At 49.4% G+C, this 24,084-nt stretch overlaps 2 long non-coding RNA genes across 2 annotated transcripts; both read left to right on the forward strand.

The window, feature by feature from the left end:
• The first annotated feature begins 620 nt into the window (after positions 1-620).
• On the forward strand, positions 621-6,234 carry LOC129713084 (uncharacterized). The gene is made up of 4 exons (XR_008726183.1): positions 621-659; positions 2,942-3,052; positions 4,594-4,641; positions 6,204-6,234. It is a non-coding gene; the product is annotated as an uncharacterized LOC129713084 (long non-coding RNA).
• Positions 6,235-6,616: 382 nt separating this feature from the next.
• On the forward strand, positions 6,617-20,329 carry LOC129713060 (uncharacterized). The gene is made up of 4 exons (XR_008726178.1): positions 6,617-7,052; positions 8,099-8,128; positions 10,999-11,028; positions 19,062-20,329. It is a non-coding gene; the product is annotated as an uncharacterized LOC129713060 (long non-coding RNA).
• Positions 20,330-24,084: the final 3,755 nt, after the last annotated feature.

The raw sequence follows: 24,084 nt of genomic DNA on the forward strand, positions 1-24,084 counted from the left end.
CTGTCCTCCAGTTGTGGAATCCTCTATCCTGGGTAAAGGTCTCTGAGTGTTCACTTTAATCCAAGGGCGGCACGGTGGCGCTGTGGTAGAGTCACTGCCTTGCTGCACCAGAGAGCTGGGATCGATCCCGACCATGGGTGCTGTCTGTGTGGAGTTTGTACGTTCTCCCTGCTCTGGTTTCCTCCCACACTCCAAAGATGTACAGGTTTGTAGTTTAATTGGCTTCTGTAAATTGTCCCTAGTGTGCAGGATAGTGCTAGTGTACGGGTGATTGTTGGTCAGCGAGGACTCGATGGGCCGAAGGGCCTGCATCCATGCTGTATCTCTAAAACTAAAACAAAATGCCCAAGAGGTATTGTGCGTGTGGTACTGTGCGTGTGAGTGTGAGCAAGTGTGTTTGTGTGTGTGTGTGTGTATGTGCATGAGTGTGAGCGTGAGTGTGTGAATGTGGGTGTGAGTGGGTGGGAGATATGTTTGAGTGTGAGTGTGCCCATGCATGTGTGTGTGTTTATCTGTGTGAGTGTGCGTGTGCGTGTGCGTGTGTGTGTGCGTGTGAGTGTGAGTGTGGGATATGTGTGTCATAGTTCCACGTCTGATCTCTGTTGCTTTGTTCATGTTTTCAGGTGACCTCTTCTGGAGTCGGCCCGCCAAGTGGTGAGGTAAGGATCTGCCCCAGTGGGGGGGGGGGGGGAGACACCAGCAGCCCATCTCCTGCCCCCCTTTCCCTCTCTCCTTAAAGCAATGTCCTCTATTGTTTGATATTTCCACCCTCAGTACATAAACTCAACTGAAAAATAACTCTGGTTACAAGCCAGGTGCAGATGGTGGTGAATGCTGGGAACTAAGCTAAAACTACACTAAAAATTCAACTAAACTAGAGTGAAACAACTAAAGTGAACTAAAGTAAACCTTGTCCGTTAGAACCTGTTGTGACCCCAGGATGGAGCTCACTGTAGGACGGCTAACACATGGGGGAGGGGTCCTGACTGTGTTTGCGAGGGGTTCTGTCAGTCTGTGTGGCCTCTGCAATCAGGGTTAGTCACCATTAAACAATGCCAGTGGTAACGTGATCCCCGGAGTTAGTTAGACAGGGACAGGTGTTGGAGTCAATGATGGAGCCCCCCCCTCCCCCCCCCCAATTGTCCTGACCACCCAGGGGGAAGGGGGAGGTGTGGAGGCACGGTGGGGAGGGGGTGAGGGGTTGTCACGGGCTGGGGTCCCCACCCTCGTTGCCCACCTGTCTTGGGTTCTGGCACGAGGGCCGTGTCCCGTGAATCGCGGTGATCGGGGGGGCCGAAGGGGGCCTGCATCCATGCTGTATCACTAAAACTAAAACTCCACAGAAGACAAACTATATTTGTCCAACCTCTCCTTGTAGCCAAGATCATCTAATCCAGGCAGCATGTGGTAAATCTCCTCTACACCCCCTCCAAAGCCTCCACACCCTTCCTGTAATGGTGCACCCAGAACTACACACAATACTCCAAAATGGAGCCCAACCTAACTCCTATAAAGCTACAACACGACTTTCTGAATCCTGTTCACAATTCCTCAGCTGCTGAAAGCAAATCTACCATTCACCTTCCTGACCACTCCATCAGGATTTAGAGATACAATGCGGAAACAGGCCCTTCAGCCCATCGAGTCTGCACCGATCAACGATCCCCGCACACTAACACTATCCCACACACACTAGGGACAATGTTTAATTTTACTGAAGCCAATTAACCAACAAACCAGTACGTGTTTGGAGTGTGGGAGGAAACCGGAGCACCCGGAGAAAACCCACGCAGGTCACGGGTAGAACGTTCAAACTCCGTACAGACAGCACCCGTAGTCAGGATCAGACCCAGGTCTCTGGCGCTGTGAAGCAGCAACTCTACCGCTGCGCCACCGTGCCTCTCTCTATTTCTGTTATTCTCAATTCCTCGAGCCATGAATGCAAGCACACAACACACCTTCTTGTCCACTCTGTCTGCTTGTGTTGCCTCTTTCATGGACCTATGCGCTTGGACCCCAAGATCCATCCACACATCAATACTGTTAAGGCTCTTGCCATTAACTGTATACTTTTCCCCGTACATTCAACCTTCCAAAGTAAAACTTTGTCCACATTCCCACGACTCCTTCCCGCTGCAATGGCTGTGCGTGGAAGTGGATCCGTGGTGGGGGGACTTTGTCCACATTCCCAAAGACATCATGGTCTTACCGCTAGCAATGGGGGGGGGTGGTGCAGTGGGGGTCTTGGGGGGGCAGGTGGATCCGTGGTGGGAGGGGTGGGTCAGGGCTTGGGGGGGGGGGGGGGGTGGACAGGTTGAGTTGTGCGACAGGGGGGTCTGAAGGGGGCGGTGGGGTGGAGGTGGTGGGTGTAATATGGAGGGGGCCGAAACCCTCTTCATGATCTGTACGTTGAGAAGCAAGCAAAAAGGGGAGGGGGGGGGGCGGGGGGGGGGGGGGACAGCTCGGGGTTAAGGAAGGGGGGGGGGCTAGCAAAATTGGGAGAATTCAACGTTCATGCCATCAGGATGCAAGCTGCCCAGGCGGAATATGACGTGCTGTTCCTCCAATTTCCGGTGTTGCTCACTCTGGCAATGGAGGAGACCCAGGACAGAGAGGTCGGATTGGGAATGGGAGGGGGAGTTGAAGTGCTGAGCCACCGGGAGTTCAGGTAGGTGATTGCGGACTGAGAGGAGGTGTTCGGTGAAACGATCGCCCAACCTCCGCTTAGTCTCACCGATGTAAATCAGCTGAAATCTAGAGCAGCGGATGCAATAGAGGAGGTTGGAGGAGATACAGGTGAACCTCTGTCGCACCTGAAACGACTGCTTGGGACCTTGAATGGAGTCGAGGGAGGAGGTGAAGGGACAGGTGTTGCATTTCTTGCTGTGGACACTGTGTGGGTGCCAGTGTCTGACCCTCTCTGGTCTCTGTGTGTCTACAGGCTGTGGGCCAGGTGCTCGGGGTGGCCCTGGGCCTGGGTCTGCTGCTGACCCTCCTCCTGATCGGAGTCCTTGCTGCCAGTGTCTACATGGTGCACAGGAAAAGGCAACAGGTGAAGCACAACCTTCTAACCCATCCACACTCTGACTCTGGGACTGAGCCTCTGGGCTGAAGTGTGGCAAATGGAGTTCAGTGTGCAGAGGGGCGAGGCTAAGCAATTGCCAGGGTGGAAGTATCAAAGACTAGAGGACATAGCTTAAAGGAGAGAGGGGCAAAGTTTAACGGAAAAGCATGGTTTAATTCATTAGTTTATTGTCACGTGTACTGAGGTACAGTGAAAAGCTTTTGTAGCGTGCTAAGCTAACCAGTCAGCAGAATGACAATACATGATTACAATCGAGCCATTTACAGAGTACAGATACATGACGAGGGAATAACGTTTAGTGCAAGGTAAAGCCGGCAAAGTCCGATCAAAGATAGCCCGAGGGTCACCAAAGAGGATGTTTTTTTGACAGAGGGTAGTGCGGGCCTGGAACGTGGTGCCATGGGTGGTGGTGGAGGCAGGTATGATAGTGGTGTTTAAGAGGCTTTTAGAACGGCACGTGGATATGCAGGGAATGGAGGGATATGGATCACGTGCAGGCAGATGGGATTTGGACTAGGCATCGTGTTCAGCACAGATATTGTGGGCCGAAGGGCCTGATCCTGTGCTGTACTGTTCTATGTTCATTCAGGGAGGGTAAACAAGGCCGGGGAATAGATGGTAAATGGTTTGAGATTGAGTTTGGTCCTGGGATCTATGACACATCCACAGCGTCTCGAGAGGGAGAGAGCCGGTCAGGTGGATAAAGGAGTGATGAAGGAATACTGGAAATGTCCCAGTGTCACCGAGGATGAGGAATGAGAGAATTACAACGAGGCTCAACACCTCAATCCTTCACCCACAATAATGTGGAGCAGCAGGTAGAGCTGCTGCCTCACAGCGCCAGAGACCCGGGTTCCATCCTGAGCCCATGTGTGGAGTTTGTATGTTCTCCCCGTGACTGCGTGGGTTTCCTCCAGGTGCTCCAGATCCTTCCCACACCCCGAAGATCGATGGATTTGCAGGTTAATTGGCTCTCTATATATTGCCCCTAGTGTGTAGGGAGTGGATGACAAAGTGGGATAACATAGAACTAGTGTGGACGGGTGATCGATGGTTGGTGCAGACTCCAGGAGCCAAAGGGCCTGTTTCTGAGCTGTATGTCTAAACTAAAGCTCCTTGTCTCATCCCTGCACCTTGTAGACAAACCCCCTGTGAGAAAAACACCATACACCATGGAAACTGGCCCTCTCTCTGCCTTTGGCCCACAGTCAGCGCTGACCATCGATCTCCCGTCCACACTAGCTCAATATTCTCCCACTTCCTCATCCACTCCCTCCCCACCAAGGACAATTTACAGAAGCCAATTAACCCATAAACCTGCACCTTGGGATGTGGGAGGAAACCGCAACACCCGGAGGAAACTCACGCAGACACTCGTAGAGAGCGTGCAAACTCCACACAGACAGCACCCGAGGCCACGATGGAACCCAGGTCTACCCACTGCACCACTGTGTGCCACCCATATTGTCGGATAAAGATGATCTTTCTTTTTCCTGTCTCTTCAACAGAGTAAACAAAGTAGTGAGGATGGCGAGTCTGTGATGCAGAGCGGGCAGGTGAGCATTCAATGGATGTCACTTGTCAACGGCTTCATTAACTGTTGATCCTCAACGCCCCTGAGCTGGTGATCTTCATTTAGCGCTTTAGGTCTTGGTTGCCGATGGGTTACTCTGAGAACCAACCTCTCACCTACATGGCACACCAGTGGCATAGGTTGCACCACCTCACACCTTGTGGGGGTATTGAGGAGGGTGTTTGCATGTTTAAAGTCACACAGTCAAAGACATAGTGGCAGATGAGTAGAGTTGCTGCCTAATGCCCCTGTCCCATCTAGGAAACCTGAACGGAAACCTCTGGAGACTCTGCGCCCCACCCAAGGTTTCCGTGCGGTTCCTGGAGGTTGCAGGTGGTTGCCGGAGGTTGCAGGTTGTGGAAGCAGGTAGGGAGACTGACCAAAACCTCCCCCCCCCCAGAGGGGCTCCTGTTTACCCCCCCCCCCCCCCTCCCCCTGGTGAATCCTCCCCAACCCCCCCCCCCCCCTTACCTTGGCCACTCGACGGGCCGTCATCAGCAGCAGAGATCGGCTGGATCCATGACAACATGAACACAAGCACATGCACACTCACACTCAGGCGTGGATACATGACACTCACACATACACTCACACTCACATACACTCACACAGACATACACGCCCACACAGACATACACACTCACATACACTCACATACACTCACACTCACACACACACTCACACACACTCACATGCACACTCACACTCACACTCACATACACTCACACTCACACATACACTCACACACACACACACTCACATGCACACTCACACTCACATACACTCACACTCACACATACACTCACACTCACATTCACACTCACAGACACACTCACATGCACACTCACACTCACATGCACACACACTCTCACATACATTCACACACACTCACACACACATTCACATACACTCACACTCACATACACTCACACATGCACTCACATTCTCACATACATTCACACTCACTCACACTCACATTCACACTCACACACACACTCACACTCACACTCACACTCACACTCACTCACACACACTCTCACATACATTCACACACACTCACACTCACACTCACACACACACTCACATGCACACTCACACTCACACTCACATACACACACACTCTCACATACACTCACACTCACACCTCTGGATATTTAGTTTCTAGACTTTAGAGATACAGCGCAGCAACAGATCCTCCGGCCCACCGAGTCTGCATCGACCAGCAATCACCCCGCACACTAACACTATCATACACACTGGAGACAATTTACATTTATACCAAGCCAATTAACCTGCAAACCTGTACATCTTAGGAATGTTGGAGGAAACCGGAGCACCCGGAGAAAGCCCAGGCACTCACAAGGAGAACGTACAAACTTCGTACAGACAGCACCTGTAGTCAGGATTGAACCTGTGTCTCTGGCGCTGTGAGGCAGCAACTCTACCGCTGCACCACTGTGCCGACCCAAACAGTTTGGTGAAGATGGATGTGCCTTGACGTGCTGCATCCTCAGTAAATCTAACTGTCTGTTTCCCTTCCTGTAGGCTCCAGTTTATGAAAACACAAACCAGCTGGTAAGTTGACGCCACTGTTTAATTAAACCAAAATAAAAACACAGAGTGCTGGAGTAACTCAGCAGATCAGGCACCATCTCTGGAGAACACGGAGAGGTGGCATTTTGGGTCAGGACCCTTCCTAAGAGTCTAATTAAATCTCTCATTTTAATTTCTGCAACAGAGGAGACGAGGAGGAATTTCTTTAGTCAGAGGGTGGTGAATCTGTGGAATTCCTTGCCACAGACGGCTGTGGAGGCCAATGGGTATTTTAAAGGCGGATACCTTAAATTCACACATTCATTGATGATTCTTGATTCATGGGGTGTTGGGGATTATGGGGAGAAGGCAGGAGAATGGATTTGAGAGGGGAAGATAGATCACATGTTTGAATGACGGAGTAGACTTGATGGCTTAATTCTGCTCCTTTAACATATGAACATGAACAATGTTGCCATTAAAGCAGGCACGGATAAGATGCTGGGATCGGGGATGGAGGGGCTGCCAGACCAGCTGAGTTCCTGCTGCAGTTGCTCGTGCGTTCTGTGACCGGACCAATCCCACAGTGATCAAGATCTTTATTCTGCCTGTCTGTACTCTTTCCAGGAAGTGCTTTAATGCATATGTATACATACACGCAGCCACTTTCAGAAGCAGGTCTTGCAGCAAATGAAGACTAGTTAAGAGTTAAGGCCCTGTCCCACTTTCCCGAGTTATTGACGAACTCTCCTGAGTTTTCCCCTTGATTCGAACTCGGGGAATGTTGGGTAATGTTGCCAGCGAGTCCGTAGATGTTTCGTAGCGGCTCGTAATGCCAGCCGTAGGAACTCGGGGCATCAGGTAAGTCGGGATGTTTGTTCAACATTGGAACAGTGGAATTTGAGTTACCAAACAGCCATACTAAGTGAAAAGCAACAAGACACACAACCACAAAAGTTAACATTATGATTTATCAAGGGAACAACGTTTAGTGTACGATAAAGTTTGCTAAGGTCCAATTAAAGATAGTCCCAGGGTCTCCAAAGAACTAGATTTCTACCAGTAGTTTCCCCTTTCTCCTCTACTTTCAGTCTGAAGAAGGATCCCAACCCATGAAGAAGGGTTACCCATCATTTTTTTGAAGAGATACTGCCTGACCCACTGAGTACTCCAGTACTTTGTGTCTATTTTAGGTAGATGGGAGGTCAGGTGAGCGGGGATGGCGGGGGAGAGTGTGGGAGAGGACCACTGGGGTGTGGGGTGTCTGAAATTGGAAAACTGCCAAACTGGGAGACTCAAGGATGGACGGGGGAGAGTGGGAGTGGGAAGGGGAGTAAATGTGAAACGTAAACCGAGATTGTTGCAGAGTACAGGAGGTCTGCAGGATGGTCACAGTGAATGGCTGCACCTCTGACTGTACAGCACGGGGAGAGAGGGGAGATGAGGAGGGTGGGGGAGAGAGGGGTAGTGTGGGAGGGAGAATGGTCCGGGAGGGAGAGAGGGAAAGGGAGAGCAGGAGAGGAGCTGATGCTTCACCCCCTGGGGGGTAACCCCCCCCCCCCCCCCCCCCCCCCCTGGAGAATTCCCCTCCCCCATCCCCCACCGGGGCAGATCCCTCCCTCCTTACCTCTCCACACAATTTACATTTATACCAAGCCAATGAACCTGCAAACCTGTACATCTTAGGAATGTGGGAGGAAACCGGAACAAATGGAGAAAACCCAATGAGGACGTACAAACTCCGTACAGACAGCACCTGTAGTCAGATCGAACCTGTGTCTCTGGCGCTGTGAGGCAGTAACTCCACCTCTGCGCCACCGTGCCGACCCAAACAGTTTGGTGAAGATGGATGTGCCTTGACGCACTGCATCCTCAGTAAATCTAACTGTCTGTTTCCCTTCCTGTAGGCTCCAGTTTATGAAAACACAAACCAGCTGGTAAGTTGATAGCCACTGTTTAATTAAACCAAAACAAAGACACAGAGTGCTGGAGTAACTCAGCAGATCAGGCACCATCTCTGGAGAACACGGAGAGGTGGCATTTTGTGTCAGGACCCTTCCTAAGATTCTAATGAAATCTCTCATTCTAATTTCTGCAACAGAGGAGATGAGGAGGAATTTCTTTAGTCAGAGGGTGGTGAGTCTGTGGAATTCCTTGCCACAGACGGTGGATTTTTAAGGTGGATGTCTTAAATTCACAGATTCATTGATGATTCTTGATTTGTAATGGCCCTGTCCCACTTAGGCGATTTGTTTGGCGACTGCTGGCGATTACGACAATGGAATTCACTGAAGTCAGCACCAGCAACAACCTACAACAGCACCTGTGTCAGGAGAAGACAAACCATGACAAGTCCACGGTCGACGACTGTCACCAAAACGTTTTGAATGTTTCAAAATGCAGCAGCGATCAGAAAAATGCTACGACTCTTTGGGCGACTGAGGAGACTACTCACGACCCGACAGGCGACACCCCGGCGACCACGTGGCGACAGCCTAGTCTCCTGCAGTCGCCTAAAAAAATCACCTAAGTGGGACAGGCCCTTAACAGTGTTGGGGATTATGGGGAGAAGGCAAGAGAATGGATTTGAGAGGGAAAGATAGATCAACCATGATTGAATGACGGAGTAGACTTGATGGCTTAATTCTGCTCCTTTAGCATATGAACATGAACAGTGTTGCCATTAAAGCAGGCACGGATAAGATGCTGGGATCGGGGATGGAGGGGCTGCCAGACCAGCTGAGTTCCTGCTGCAGTTGCTCGTGCGTTCTGTGTCCGGGCCAATCCCACAGTGACCTAGACATTGAAACATCTTTATTCTGCCTGTCTGTACTCTTTCCAGGAAGTGCTATAATGCATATGTACACAAACAAGGAGACACTTTCAAAAGCAGGTCTTGCAGCAAACGAAGACAAAGAGTTATTTTAAACGAATAAGGGCACAAGGCTCCAGGACATCTCACTCTGGAACCAAGAGTTCCACACCTGGCCACACTGAGTTGGGATCCGGGACCAAGCCGGACTTGGCTGGGATCGCTGCAAACTCCCAACCTGCTCCACCACACGTTTCCTAAATGTGTCAGGACCATCTGCCTACACTACTGTTTTCCCAGACTGCACTGGCCAGATGAGGGATGCACACGGCCTTTAAGCTCGGCTTTGGACAGGGTGGACAAAAGGATTAACAGATTACTTCCTGCGTCAGTTTAGAGAGACACAAAGTACTGGAGTAACTCAGCAGGTCAGGCATCATCTCTGCAGATAAGGAATCGGTGACATTTCGTGTCGAGACCCTTCTTCAGACTTAGTGTTTTTAGTTTATTATTATCATGTGTATTTTCACAGTGAAAAGTTCTTTGTTGCGTGCTGTCCAGTCAAAGAAAAGACTACACATGATTACAATCAAGCCGTCCACATGCTTGATACAGGATCAGGATCAGGATTCTTGATTAGTACGGGTGTCAGGGGTTATGGGGAGAAGGCAGGTGAATAGGGTTAGGAGGGAGAGATAGATCAGCCATGATTGAATGGCGGAGTAGACTTGAAGTTCAAGTTCAAGTTCACATTTATGCACCAGTTAATGTACAGTGGAATTTGATTTACCATGCAGCCATACAAACAAAAGAGTACAATACACAATAGAATACAACATGAACATCCACCAAGGTGGAACCAACATTCTTCACGGTGGTGGAAGGCAATAACGTAATAGACTTGATGGGCTGAATGGCCTCATTCTGCTCCTATCACTTATGACCTTCAAGGTTTCAAGGCCAGGTTATTATCACATGTACCAGTTAAGGTCCAATAATATTTGAGTTACCATACAGCCATACTAAGTGAAAAGCAACAAGACACAATCACATAAAAGTTAACATTGTGATTTATCAAGGGAACAACGTTTAGTGTAAGATAAAGTCTGCTAAAGTCCGATTAAAGATAGTCCGAGGGTCTCCAAAGAAGTAGATCTCTACCAGAAGTTTCCCCTTCTCCACTACTTTCAGTCTGAAGGGTCCCAAACCATGAAGAAGGGTTACCCATCCTTATTTTGCAGAGATACTGACTGGCCCACTGAGTTACTCCAGTACTTTGTGTCTATTTTAGGTAGATGGGAGGTCAGGTGAGTGGGGTTGGCGAGGGAGAGTGTGGGAGAGGACCACTGGGGTGTGGGGTGTCTGAAATTGGAAAACTGCAACCGGGAGACTCAAGGACGGACGGGGGAGAGTGGGAGTGGGAAGGGGAGTAAATGTGAAACGCAAACCGAGATTGTTGCAGAGTACAGGAGGTCTGCAGGGTGGTCACAGTGAATGGCTGCACCTCTGACTGTACAGCACGGGGAGAGAGGGGAGATGAGGAGGGTGGGGGAGAGAGGGGTAGTGTGGGAGGGAGAATGGTCCGGGAGGGAGAGAGGGAAAGGGGAAGCAGGAGAGGGGCTACTGCTCCCCCCCCCCTGGGGTAACCACTCTTGGAGAATCCTCCTCCCCCATCCCCCACTGGGACAGATCGCCCCCTCCTTACCTCTCCACACAATTTACATTGATACCAAGCCAATTAACCTGCATACCTGTACATCTTAGGAATGTGGGAGGAACCCGGAGCACCCGGAGAAAACCCAGGCAGTCACAAGGAGAACGTACAAACTCTGTACAGACAGCAACCATTGTCAGATCGAACTGGTGTCTCTGGCGCGGTGAGGCAGCAACTTTACCGCTGCGCCACCATGCCGTCCCAAACAGTTTGGTGAAGATGGATGTGCCTTGACGCACTGCATCCTCAGTAAATCTAACTGTCTGTTTCCCTTCCTGTAGGCTCCAGTTTATGAAAACACAAACCAGCTGGTAAGTTGATAGCCACCTTCTTCAGACTGATTTGCGTGATGGTCTGGGCTATGTCCATGACTCTTTGGGATTTCTTGTGGTCTTGGATGTAGCTGTTCCCAAATTTCCTGTGATATATCCTGAATAGAGGGTATTAACTGCATGGAAAGATTGGACGCACTTGGATTGTTGTCTCTGGAGTGGCAGTGATGGAGGGGAGACCTGATAGAAGTCTATAAAGTTGTGAGAGAATATAAAATTAAGAGAGGCATAGTTGCAGTCTAGTTTATTGTCATGTGTATAAGGTACAGTGAAAAGCTTTTGTTGCGTGCTAACCAGTCAGCGGAAAGACGATACATGCTTAATCGATCCATTTACAGTGATTCATGATAAGGGAATAACTCTTTAGTGCAAGGTACAACCAGTAACGTCCGATCAAGAATAGTCCAAGGGTCACCAATGAGGTAGATAGTAGTTCAGCACTGCTATCTGATTGTGGTAGAATGATTCACCCCTGCGTTTCTCCAGCATTTTTGTCTACCCGTGGTAGATAGATTGATGAGGGATGATTCAGTGCCTAATAACAGCTGGGAAGAAACTGTTCCTGAATCAGGAGGTGTACGTTTTTTCACTTTCTATCCCTTTTGCCTGATGGGAGGGGAGAAGAGGGAGTGGTCAGGATGCTACTCATTCTTGATTATGTTGCTAACCTTGCTGGGGCAGCGTGAGGAGTAAATGGAGTCAATGGAAGGGAGGTTAGTTAGTGTGATGCTCTGGGCTGCATCCTCAATTCGCTACAATTTCTTGCGGTCTTGGATGGAGCTGTTCCCAAACCAAGCGGTGATCCATCCTGATAAAGAATCCATGTCTGAAGAAGGGTCTCGACCCGAAACCTCACACACTAGTGGTGTCGTCTGTGAATTTACAAATGGAATTAGATTTGTACATGGCTGCACAGTGGTGGGTGTACAAGGAGTAAAGAAGGGGCTGAGAACACATCCTTGTGGAGCCCCCGTGTTGAGGATTATCGTGGAGGATGATTTGTCCCCTATCCTCACTGATTGGGGTCTGTTTGTCAGGAAGTCGAGGGCCTGTTCCTGTGCTGTACTGTACAGTTCTATGTAGGAAGGAACTGCAGATGCTGCTTTATAGACATAAAATGCTGGAGTAACTCAGCAGGACAGGCAGCATCTATGGAGAGAAGGAATGGGTGATGTTTTCAGGTCGAGACCCTTCTTCAGACCCTAATGAATCTGAAGAAGGGTCTCGACCCGAAACGTCACCCATTACTTCTCTGAAGAGGTGCTGCCTGTCCCGCTGAGTTACTCCAGCATTCTGTGTCTCTCTCTTTTCATCAGCTTTGCGGGGTTGGCTGGAGTACTAGGCTTATCACCGTTCTGGAATCTTCTCTAAGGTGCTGTCCATGCTGGAGGCTGCGATGTCCACCAAAACCTGGTGGTATCACCATCCCAGGCCTGAGGCCATCATGTGACATCTGACAGCATGTGCCCACACACACCAGATGACCAGGTGATTCCATTAAACTTTAGATATACAGCACGGAAACAGGCCCTTCAGCCCACCGAGTCTGCATCGACCAGCGATCACCCCACACACTAGCATTATTCTACACACACTAGACAATTTATAATTTTACCAAAGCCATTTAACCTAAAACCCTGTATGTCTGAAGTGTGGGAGGAAACCGGAGCACCCGGAGAAAACCCACGCGGTCACAGGAAGAACATACAAGCCAACATACAAACAGCACCCAAGGTCTGGATCGAACCCGGGTCTCTGGCACTATGAGGCAGCACTCTACCGCTGCACCACCGTGCCTGCCCAAAACCCTTGGCTTTGTCCACTTTCAACATTGTCAAAAACCTGTTTGGGTTTGACATTCTTGATATTCATTCAAACTATTAAATTACTTTTTATCCCTTCTATCTGTTCCTGTCTATAGAAATAGTTCAAGTTCCAAGTTCACATTTATTGTAAATGCACCAATTAAGGTACAGTGACATTTGAGTTACCATGCAGCCATACAATTTAAAAAGAACACACAATACACGATAGAATTTAACATTCAGCCCATCCACCACAGTGCAATCGACCATTCTTCCCTGTGATAGAATTATAGAACATAGAACGGTAATGAAGAAGGATCCCGAAGCCATTTAACATAAAACCTATTCATGTCTCCAGAGTGGGAGGCCTGAGCCCCGCTGAGCGGTCACTGGAAGCACCTTGTGTCTACTGGCACTTGGTTAACCAGCATCTCTGTAATTTCCTGTTTCTACACTAGAGGCAGTACAGCACAGGAACAGCACCGTGCCTGCCCAAAACCCTGTCTTTGCGACTGATCAACATTGTCAAAAACCTACATTGGGTTTGACATTCTTGATATTCATTCAAACTATGAAAATTACTTTTTCCCTTCTATCTGTTCCTGTCTATAGAAATAGTTCAAGTTCTAGTTCACATTCCACCACACCACCAAGGCAAGTGACATTTGAGTTACTCACCCAGCCATACAATCAAAAATTCCTTTCTACACGATAGAATTTCACCCTAACACAATCCCCACAGATCAATCAACATTCCCACACTGTGATAGAAGTTCTGATAGTCACTAGATCGGTGTATCTCATACTTTTATAACTTGTATCAGGTCCCGAAACATCACCTATGACGTTCTCAAGAGAAAACAATCGAAGCTGAGTCCACTCAGCACCTTGTAGCTACTGGCACTTGGTTAACCAGCATTCTGGTGAATTACCTGTTTCCTCACAAAGAACACATACAGCACAGGAATGGGCCCTTCAGCCCACAACTGTCTGTGCGAACATGATGCCATGTTAAAACAATCTCCTCTTCATGTACATGATCCATATCCCTCACATTCCCTGCCTATCCATGTGTCTCTCTAAAATGCCACAATTCTATCTGCCATCCACCACCTTTACCACTGGCAATTACATATCCAGGCACTTTCACCCACCCGCTGTAGGTCAAAAAAATCTTTATCCTGTCATTTCCCCTAACATTCGCATACCCTCTGGAAACAAAAAAAAACGTTTCTCAACCAGTGTCCATTCAGTTCTTCGTTCTACAAAATAAATAGCAATTAAAATTAAAATACTTGTCATGAACAATTTAACCCTCTAATAACGCTCAAGAGAAAACAATCGAAGCCGTTCCGACCGGCAGCGGCACAACAGTGGCTCTGCTGCAGTGTGGGGTGTTTGTGCGCGATACTTGGCAGGGGCGAAAGTTCATTTAACAGTCTTATAGCCTGTGGGAAGAAGCTGAGGAGCATCCTGCTGGTTTTGCAGCTGATTCTCCTGTACCTCTTCCCAGATGGGAGGATGGTGAAAAAGCTCATGCGATGGGTGGTAAGGGTCTTTGATGATGGAGATGGCTCTGTTGATGCATCTCTTCTTGTATATGTTTTGATTTGATTTGATTTAATTTATTGTCATTGTCTTCAATGAAGAGACAATAAAATTATTTTTCCCTTACAGTCAAACAAAACCCCCCCCACAAAACACAGAACACAGTAATCCACAACACAAACATCCCCACAGCACCACCAAAGTTCCCCACTGTGAGGGAAGGAAAGCCGATGTTCCCCAATGTTCACCCGTGGTCGGGGCCTCCCGAGCACCCCGTTATCGGCGCTACGGGTGGTCCGATGTTCAGGCCCTCTTGCCGGGAACCTCTCGTCGGCCACCTTCCACCGGAGTCCGTGGCTCCCGATGTCCACAGGCCGCACTGGGCGGAGATTTGCGCTGGCGACCCCGGCAAAGGGTCCCAGGACTGCGCGATGTTAAAGTCAGCACCGCCCACGTTGGGAGCTCCGCACCCACAGCTATGTCATGTTGAAGCAGCGGCCCGCTTGGAGCAGCACTCCGGAACTCCAAGCAGTGATCCTGGGAAGGCCTTGCCCGCTCTGCGATGTTTCCAACACCTCGCCGCCGCTGCTGAAGCTCTGATCTGGTCCCGGCAGGAAAGGCCGCGAGGGGTGGGGGGGGAGGACGCGACTCGGATAATAGCCGCATCCTCGCCAGGAAGCGACTGACGGGAGGTTTCCCCCTTACCTTACCCACTTCCCCCCACATAAAATACTGAAAAAAACTGAAAAACACACTCGAATCATAACAAAATTAAAAAAGACACCCAGACCGTGGGTGGAGGCAGCTAGCAACAGCGCCACTGGATGTCCAGATGGATTCACATATGGACCTGGGCCCTGATCTCCCTCTATACATCAAGGCTGTTAAGGGTCTTACCATCTATCTATATCTATCTATCTATCTATCTATCTATCTATCTATCTATCTATCTATCTATCTATCTATCTATCTATCTATCTATCTATCTATCTATCTATCTATCTATCTATTTATCTATCTATCTATCTATCTATCTATCTATCTATCTATCTAAAAGTCTCATCTTGTTTGTCTGTCTGTGAGATCAAGGAACTACGCCAAAACGGTACACAACAGCTCGAACATTTTTGCAGAATCTTACTCAGCGTTTCCCCGTGGTTGTTAGTGTCAAGTTTCTTCACATTTGATGTTATATTTCACAAGTTATTGATATTTAAAGTTTAAAAAAGGCAACTTTGAAAATAATAACTGCCTGTGAGAGTGAGACTTTTCTAGCAGCTTCCAGTGATGATGTCACAATGCCATCTCACAGTCGTCGAATCACAATGGGATCTGATTTACACAAGCTGCCGTGAAGATTCCGAAAACCGAAAATGACATCACGATGTGATCTCTGTTGCTCTCTGCTGCTGACCCTGTTGTAAGGAGAGGGACGTGGTGGGGGAGGTTTAAAAGTTTTAAAGTGATGTTTCAAAGTTGGACTTCTTCAATTCTGCACTGGCAGTAAGGCAGTTATGATGTCATAATGCCCTACCGGCCATAATGTTTCTATCCCAGAACACTGAGTGCTTCAGAGCAAATGTCCTTCAGGGAAAGAATCTGCCAGCTTAACCCAGCACAGCAAAGTTTAATGATTAGGTTTGGATAACAAAATATGGTCTTGTTGGTGGCACCTACATCACATTAAATCTTAGTGCAATTGCATTTATTTTAAAGTTTAAAATGACCTGCACAGTTGGGGGCTATGGGTGAGTGGTGGAATGTTGCTTTGGGAAGTGGGTTGCGTTGGGGCAACGGGTGGATGGTGGAATCTTGCATTGGGGAACGGTTGCATTGGGGGATCATGCCTCCCATTGGGGCTGTGTATGAGTGGTAGATTATTGCGTTGGGGGAACAGGTTATGTCGGGGGAACGGGTGAGTGGTGGAAATGGGTTGTGTTGGGGGAACGGGTGAGTGGTGGATTATTATGTTGGGTTTGGGGCCCAACGGGTCCCACTTGGTCTAGTATATAACTAAAAGTCTCATCTTGTATGTATGCATGTGTTCCCGAAATACAGCCAAAATAGTACACAATAGCGCAACTATTTTGTGGGCGCCTGACTCACCATTCGCCTGCGATGTGCAGTATCAGGTTTCGTTATATTTGAAAAAAGTAAATCACTTTATAAGCTTTAATGAATTTTATAATGTGAATGGGACAAGATTCAACGTGGCAGTCGCGCCCACGCAGTGTGCTCCCACTTGCCGGTCCCGTCAGCTGCGCGTGCGCTGTTGGGGGAGGGTTGCCGGACCCTGCGCCATTTTCACATCACCATTTTGATCTAATACTTCCGTTCTAACTGAATGTCTCGGGGATCTCTAGCGTCACAACAGGGACCCAACGGGTCCTCTAGTTAACCACATACCTTTCCTTTACATTCGACCTCCCCCAGAGTAGAGCCTTCTTTGTTAAGGTGCCACACGTGAGGCTGCTAGGGAAGATGAGAGCCCATGGTATCAAAGGGCAGATACTAGCATGGATATCAGGTGGGCTGGATGGCAGAAGGTGAAGGGGGCTTTTTCTGTTTGGCTGTCAGTGACGAGCGGAGTTCCACAGGGTTCGGTGCTGGGGCTGCTACTCTTCACGTTGTATATTAATCATTTGAATGAAGGGATTGAAGGCTTAGTTGCCAAGTTTGCGGATGATATGAAAATAGGTGGCGGGGCAGGTGGTGTAGAGAAAGCAGGGATTCTGCAGAAGGATTTGGACAGGTTGGGAGAGTGGGCAGACAAGTGGCAGATGGAATATAGTGTAGCAAAGTACCATGCTTTTTGGTAGTAGGAATAAAGGTGTAGATTATTTTCTAAATGGGGAGAGAATCCAGAAATTGGACGTGCAAAGGGACTTGGGAATGCTGGTGCAGTATTCCCAAAAAGTTAATCTGCAAGTTGAATCAGTAGTAAAGAAAGCAAACTCACTGCTAGAATTTATTTCAAGGCTTGTATACAAATACAGGTATGTAATGCTGAGGCTCCACAAGGCCACATTTGGAATATTATGAGCAATTTTGGGCACCATATCTGAGGAAGGATGTGCTGGCTCAGGAGAGGGTCCAGAGGGGGTTTACGAGAATGATCCCAGGAATGAGTAGGTCAACATACGATGAGCATTTGACGACACTGGGTCTGTACTCGCTGGAGTTTAGAAGAATGAGGGGGGACCTCATTGTAAGGCTTGGATGGAGTGGATGTGGAGTGGATGTGGAGAGGATGTTTCCACTAGTGGAAGAGCCTAGGACTAGGAGGAGGAATTTTTTTAGCCAGAGGATGGTGAATCTGTGAATTTCTTTGTCACCGAGGCTGTAAAGGCCAAGTCAGTGGATATATTTAAGGCAGAGATAGATAGATTCTTGATTAGTACGGGTGTCAGAGGTTATGGGGAGAAGGCAGGAGAATGGAGTTAGGAGAGCCATGATTGAATGGTGGAGTAGACTTGATGGGCCGAATGGCCTAATTCTGCTCCTATCACATGATCTTACCACAGCGCCAGAGAGCTGGGTTTGATCCTGACTACGGGTGTTGTCTGTATGGAGTTTGTACATTCTCCCCGTGACCATGTGGGTTTTCCCCGGGAACTCTGGTTTCCTCCCGCACTCAAAGGATGTACTGGTTGGATGGTTAATTGGCTTCGGTAAGATTGTAAATTGTCCCTAGTGTGTGCGGGATAGTGTTAGTGTGTGAGGATCGCTGGGCGGTGCAGACTCAGTGGGCCAAAGAGCCTGTTTCCGCCCTGTATCTCTCAACTAAACTAAACTAAAACGGTAGGGAGGAACTGCAGATGCTGGTTTAAACTAAAGTCAGACAGAAAGTGCTGGAGTAACTCAGGAGTCAGGCAGCATCTCTGGAGAAAAGGAATAGTTGACGTTTCGGGTTGGGACACTTCTTCAGGCCGATTAGGAAAAGGGGAGATGCAACGAGACCTGGGTGTCATGGTACACCAGTCATTGAAAGTAGGCATGCAGGTGCAGCAGGCAGTGAAGAAAGCAAATGGTATGTTAGCATTCATTGCAAAAGTATTTGAGTATAGGAGCAGGGATTTTCTACTGCAGTTGTACAGGGCCTTGGTGAGACCACACCTGGAGTTTTGGTCTCCTAATCTGAGGAAAGACATTCTTGCCATAGAGGGAGTACAGAGAAGGTTCATCAGACTGATTCCTGGGATGGCAGGACTTTCATATGAAGAAAGACTGGATAGACTCGGCTTGTACTCGCTAGAATTTAGAAGATTGAGGGGAATCCTATAGAAACTTACAAAATTCTTAAGGGGTTGGACAGGCTGGATGCAGGAAGATTGTTCCCGTTGTTGGGGAAGTCCAGAACAAGGGGTCACAGTTTAAGGATAATTTCACACAGAGAGTGGTGAATCTGTGGAACTCTCTGCCACAGAAATAAGTTGAGGCCGGTTCATTGGCTATATTTAAGAGGGGGTTAGATGTGGACCTTGTGGCTAAAGGGATCAGGGGGTATGGAGAGAAGGCAGGTACAGGATACTGAGTTGGATGATCAGCCATGATCATATTGAATGGCAGTACATGCTCGAAGGGCCGAATGGCCTACTCCTGCACCTATTTTCTATGTTTCTATGTGTTTAATGGAGGGTCCGTTCTGCTGTTTTACAGGCGTACAACAACGTGACAAATGAGGCCGTGTACATGAACATGGAAGAGGGGAAAGCCCAGCGCTCACGGCAAAACCTGGAGCCCAGATGGACACAGACTTTCTCCATTCATGCAGCCAGCCCCGTATCTCCACAAGGAAATCCATGGCCCCCAATCTCCTCCCCCAAAGGGGGGCAACAACTCCATGAGATGATGTCCACTGGAGCCATCTATGAAAATGTTTAAATTCATCTGTGGAGTCATACAGCACAGAAACAGGCCTTTTGGCCCATCTCATCAATGCTGACCCAGTTGGCATGCTGGGTTAGTCACATTTGACCCGTATCCCTCTAAACTCTTCCTAATTATAAAACTGCACAAATGTTCTTCAAGAGTCATAATTGTGTCCACTTCTACAACTTCCTCTGGTATCTGGTTCCAGATACGGACTACTCTCTTGAGTGTAGGGATTGACCCTGAGGCCTCTCTTAAATCTCTCCACTCCCACGTTAGGCCAATGCCCTCTAGTTTTAGAATCTTCTACCCTGGGAACAAGCCAGTGAGTATTGATTTCATCCATGCCTCTCATGACCTCAATAAGGCTCAGCCTCCTACACTCTAGAGAAAAAAGGTCCCAGCCTATCTAACCTTTCCATTTCATTCAAGTCCATCTGCTCAGGAAACATCCTGGTGAATCTCATCTGCGCCGTGCAACTTACTGACATCCTTCCTAAAGCTGTGTGTCCAGAGCTGCTGTACACTGTACAACATGCGCAGTCTCAACAACGACTTGAACATCTGCAGAATGATGTCCCAACTCCTGTCCCCAATACACTTCCCAAAGAAGGCAAGACCCAGGCCAGATCATGTAGTTAAATTAGATATCCTTCTTCACTGTCCACTACACCACCAATTTTGAAGTCATCTGCAAAGTTCCCAACATTGTTAGCTACATGGTCACGCAGATAGTTAATGTAGATCACAAACAGCAGTGGGCCCAGCACCAACCCCTGCAACACTCCACTAGTCACAGGCCTCCAATCAGACAAGCAACCCTCCACAATTACGGGCGGCATGGTGGCGCAGCGCTAGAGTTGCTGCCTTGCAGCGCTTGCATCGCCAGAGACCCAGGTTCAATCCTGACAGCAGATGCTGTCTGTCTAGAGTTTATACGTTCCTCTGTGATCATGTGGTTTTTCTCCATGTGCTCCGGTTTCCTTCCACGCTCTAAAGACATGCGGGTTTGTCAGTTAATTGGCTTTGGTAAAAATTGTAAATTATCCCCAGTGTGTGTAGGATATTGCTTGTGTACGCTGGTCGGCACAGACTCAGTGGGCCAAGGGCCCTGTTCCCGCGCTGTCTCTCTGAACTAAACTAAACTAAAATTACCTTTAGATTCCCTCCTCCAAGCCAATTTTTAATCCAATTGACGAGCTCACCATGGGTCCCACGCTTTTTAACCTTCTAGACAAAGCTACCATGTGGGACCTTGTTAAAGGCCGTGTGTAACTCCATACAGACAACGCCCACTGCCCTGCCCTCATCAATACACTTGCTGACTATCCCCAATCAGTCCGTGCCTGACCAAATACTGGTAGATCCTGTCCTTCAGAACCTCCTCCAACAACTTCCCCACCACTGACAGCAGCCTGTAGTGGCCTTGCTTGTCCTTGGCACAACATTAACCACCCTCCAGTCTTACAGATCTTCACCCGTGGCTAAAGATGATGCAAATATCACAGCAAGAGCCCCTTCAATTCCCTCCCTTGCCTCCCACAAAGTCCAAGGTTGCATTGTTCAGGCCCTGGAGATTTATCCACCTTAGTACACTTTAAAGCACCAATATCTCCCTGGTAATTTCTTATATAGGCCAAGGCATCACAACAATGCCTCATTTACTTGTCTTTCACAATATTCTCAGTAAATGTCGATGGGAAATATTTATTTGAAGACACAAAATGCTACAGTAACTCAGCGGGTCAGGCAGCATCTCTGGAGAAAAAGGAATAGACAATAGAAAATAGGTGAAGGAGTAGGCCATTCGGCCCTTCGAGCCAGCACCGCCATTCAATTTGATCAATGTGTTGATCAGCCAACATCATCCACGTACCGCCTTGCTGCACATCTACCCCCTCAATGTCTGCCTTCTTCCCAGATTCACCAACTGTACAAAAAAAAAAAAGCTTAATCTCCTACCTTAAAGGATTTCCATTCCTCCTGTTCCAATACCCCTTGTCCGGACTGGCCAATAATATCGGGTTTCACTTCTTCTTTCTGCCCTTATCCCCTCCTAAGAATTTCCATGTTTCTATACGATCCTTCGGAACATCTCTCCCAGTAGAAACCCAAACAGGCTTTCTTTACTCCCTGCTGGACTGCGAATCAGTCTTGTGTGGCTCCTAATGCACTTAAAGATTATTCCCATGGTTTACCCTCACATTTACAGATTTGGCCGGACCCAAACTAACGCCATATTGCTTCTCACAACATGACCCGTGTGGCTAGCTTTGTGACACTACCCTGTGGTCCTTTTTGGCTACCTTCCCACTTGCCCACTTGACAGCGCTTTCATCTCTGGAACCACCCAGGTCACTCAAACTTTAAGCCTAACCTCTCTCCTTGCTCTCCTACCACATGACAGAAACATCTCTTAACCAATCGCCATTTTTTAAACATTGCCTTCCTGAGACAATTAGCACATCCTCCGACAATGAAATAATATTTTGTAAATAGGCCCGGAGCTCTCACCAATTCCTTCTCACTGGGGATGTACCACCTCCTTCACCCTGCCATGAGCAAATCTATCCACTGGTTTACCCAATTGTATAGTACACCTTTCCTGCCTCTCCGTGAGAATTTATAACTCAGCTGTCAGCCCCGTAGTCATCTTTCCGAATGAGTCCTTGTCCACTTTCAGTGTCCTCTCCCCAATTGGAAAGAAAAGGTCCTCCCCACTGGTCAATACCTCCAGTGATTGAAAAACAGGAAGTTCCCCAGCCCACCGACAGATCCGACCACCTTAACACCCGCCCCGAACCATCCTCAGCCATTCTGTACTTCATTGAGACTATGCACAATCACACAATTGACACGGAACAAATGCTTCAAACTCTGGCGTAATCCACCCTAATCAGCCCTCCCCACCTAGTTGCACTGATTTCCAGTCTCCCTGTCTCTCCCCCTCTCTCGTCTCCCCCCTCACCACTGTGATCCAAATCCTCCCTCGCAATGCGGCCTGACACCCCCCTTCTGTGTTCTCCCTGCTCCTTTTCCCGGCTGTCCCTCAAGCCTCTCCCACCCCTCCTGTCACTCCCTGTGCTCCCCTCCCCTCCACTGTGCTGCCCCTGCTCCACCTGATGTCTTACCCCTCCTACTTTCCAGTGACTTATCCCACTCTTCCTCTACCACCTCTGCCTTAGTCCACCCTGCTGACATGTCCTATTTAGTGCATTGAAACATCTGCACAATCCCTTCACAGTCCTTTGATCACAGGTTCTGGTAGTAGAATCCCCTGTGATGGGTCCTGCCGTGCTCTTTCTTATACTTCCCTAGCTCTGCTGCAGGCCCTCGTCCAACTGCCCTCCCTCCCCCTGCCCGCTCATCACCTCCTGCGGGGGGTCTCAACACTGTCCAATACCGGTGCCCATGCAGTACCTGGCCCCTGAGCTACCCCCCCTCCATCTCTTCACCCTCCCTCCCCTTCCCCCCTCTCTCCTCCCCCTCTCATCCAATCCCTGGACATCACCCCTACTGGTAACGGGAAGGAACTGCCAACTTTGGACTCTGCCAGAGTCTTCCCACTGGTTGACCCTCCTCCACTAAATCGTTACCTAACCACAGACTCCTGGCACTTCGAGCCAGCCCACCCTCTTTCTCTCACACGGTTCAATGTGATCTGGCTGATCAGTTTTCCCCCTAGGGTTATCACCTCCCCTCCCTCTCTCTCTCTACCCCCACTCCCTCTGTCCTCTCCCTCCTCTCCTCCCCTCCTCTCCTTCTCCTCCTCCTCTCCCCTCTCTCCCTGCCTCTCCCCTCCTCTCCTCTTGTCCCCCTTCCCTCCTCTCCTCCTTCTCCCCATCCCCTTCCTGTTTACCCTCTCTCCTCCCCTCCTCCCTCTGTCTTCATCTCTCTCCCCTCCCCCCCTCATCCTCACGCTGCCGCTTCCCCGTCTCCCCACTCTCGCTCCCCACTCCTGGTCTCCCTACCCCCTCCCCTCTCTTCCTCCCTTCTCCCCTTCCCCGTCCCCTCTCCTCTTCCTCCTTCCCTCTCTACCCCTTCCTCGTCCCTCCATCCCCCGCTCCCCCTCTCTCCTCTCCCCCCCTTCTTCCCTCCAGAGTCTCCCCTGTCCACTCCTCTCCCTCCCCTCCTCCCCCGCCCCAGACACCTCTCCACCTCTCACCTCTCCTCTCCTCCAGCTCACGCAGCCCCCCTCCCTCTCTCTCCACCCCTCCCCCCCTCTCCCCCCTCCCACTCCTTAGGCTGATGTCCCTCCCTCTCCCAACCTCCCACTCATCTCCCATTGCCCCCCTCCTCCAACCCCCTCCCCTCCACCCTCTTTCTCTTCCTTCTGTGTCTGTGCTTTCCGCCCCCACCTCTCTCCTTTGACCAGTCCTCCCTCTTTTTTTCTCCCGTCTGCTCTCCCCCATATCCCCCTTCTGTTGTCCCCTTGGCTTTCTCCTCCCATCCCCCTCTCTTCCCCCTTTCTCCACTTTCCGCTGTCGTGTCCCCCTCCCCTGTGTGTGTTTCCAGTCCTGTTCTTTCTTTTTTCGGCCGTCTTTCTTTTTTTTTGTTTCTCCTTTTCAGGTCCCCTCCTTTCCCCCCCCTTGCTGGATCCCTCTTCCGATGAGAGTGTGTCCGGCTGCCCCTGTGACGGGCCTTGCCCCCCAAGGCCCCTTTTCTCCCGCTTTCTCCCCTCAGAGTTCCACCTAGCCCTTGCCCTCACAGCTTCCACCCCTCCTCAGGGTGGCTGAGCGTTCCGTCCTCCAATCTCCGCCCCCTCCCCCGTCGCTGCACTGAGATGTCCCCTCACCTCTGTGCCTTCTCC

The sequence above is a fragment of the Leucoraja erinacea genome, chromosome 34 (genome assembly GCF_028641065.1).
Source record: "Leucoraja erinacea ecotype New England chromosome 34, Leri_hhj_1, whole genome shotgun sequence".
Lineage (NCBI taxonomy): Eukaryota > Metazoa > Chordata > Chondrichthyes > Rajiformes > Rajidae > Leucoraja > Leucoraja erinaceus.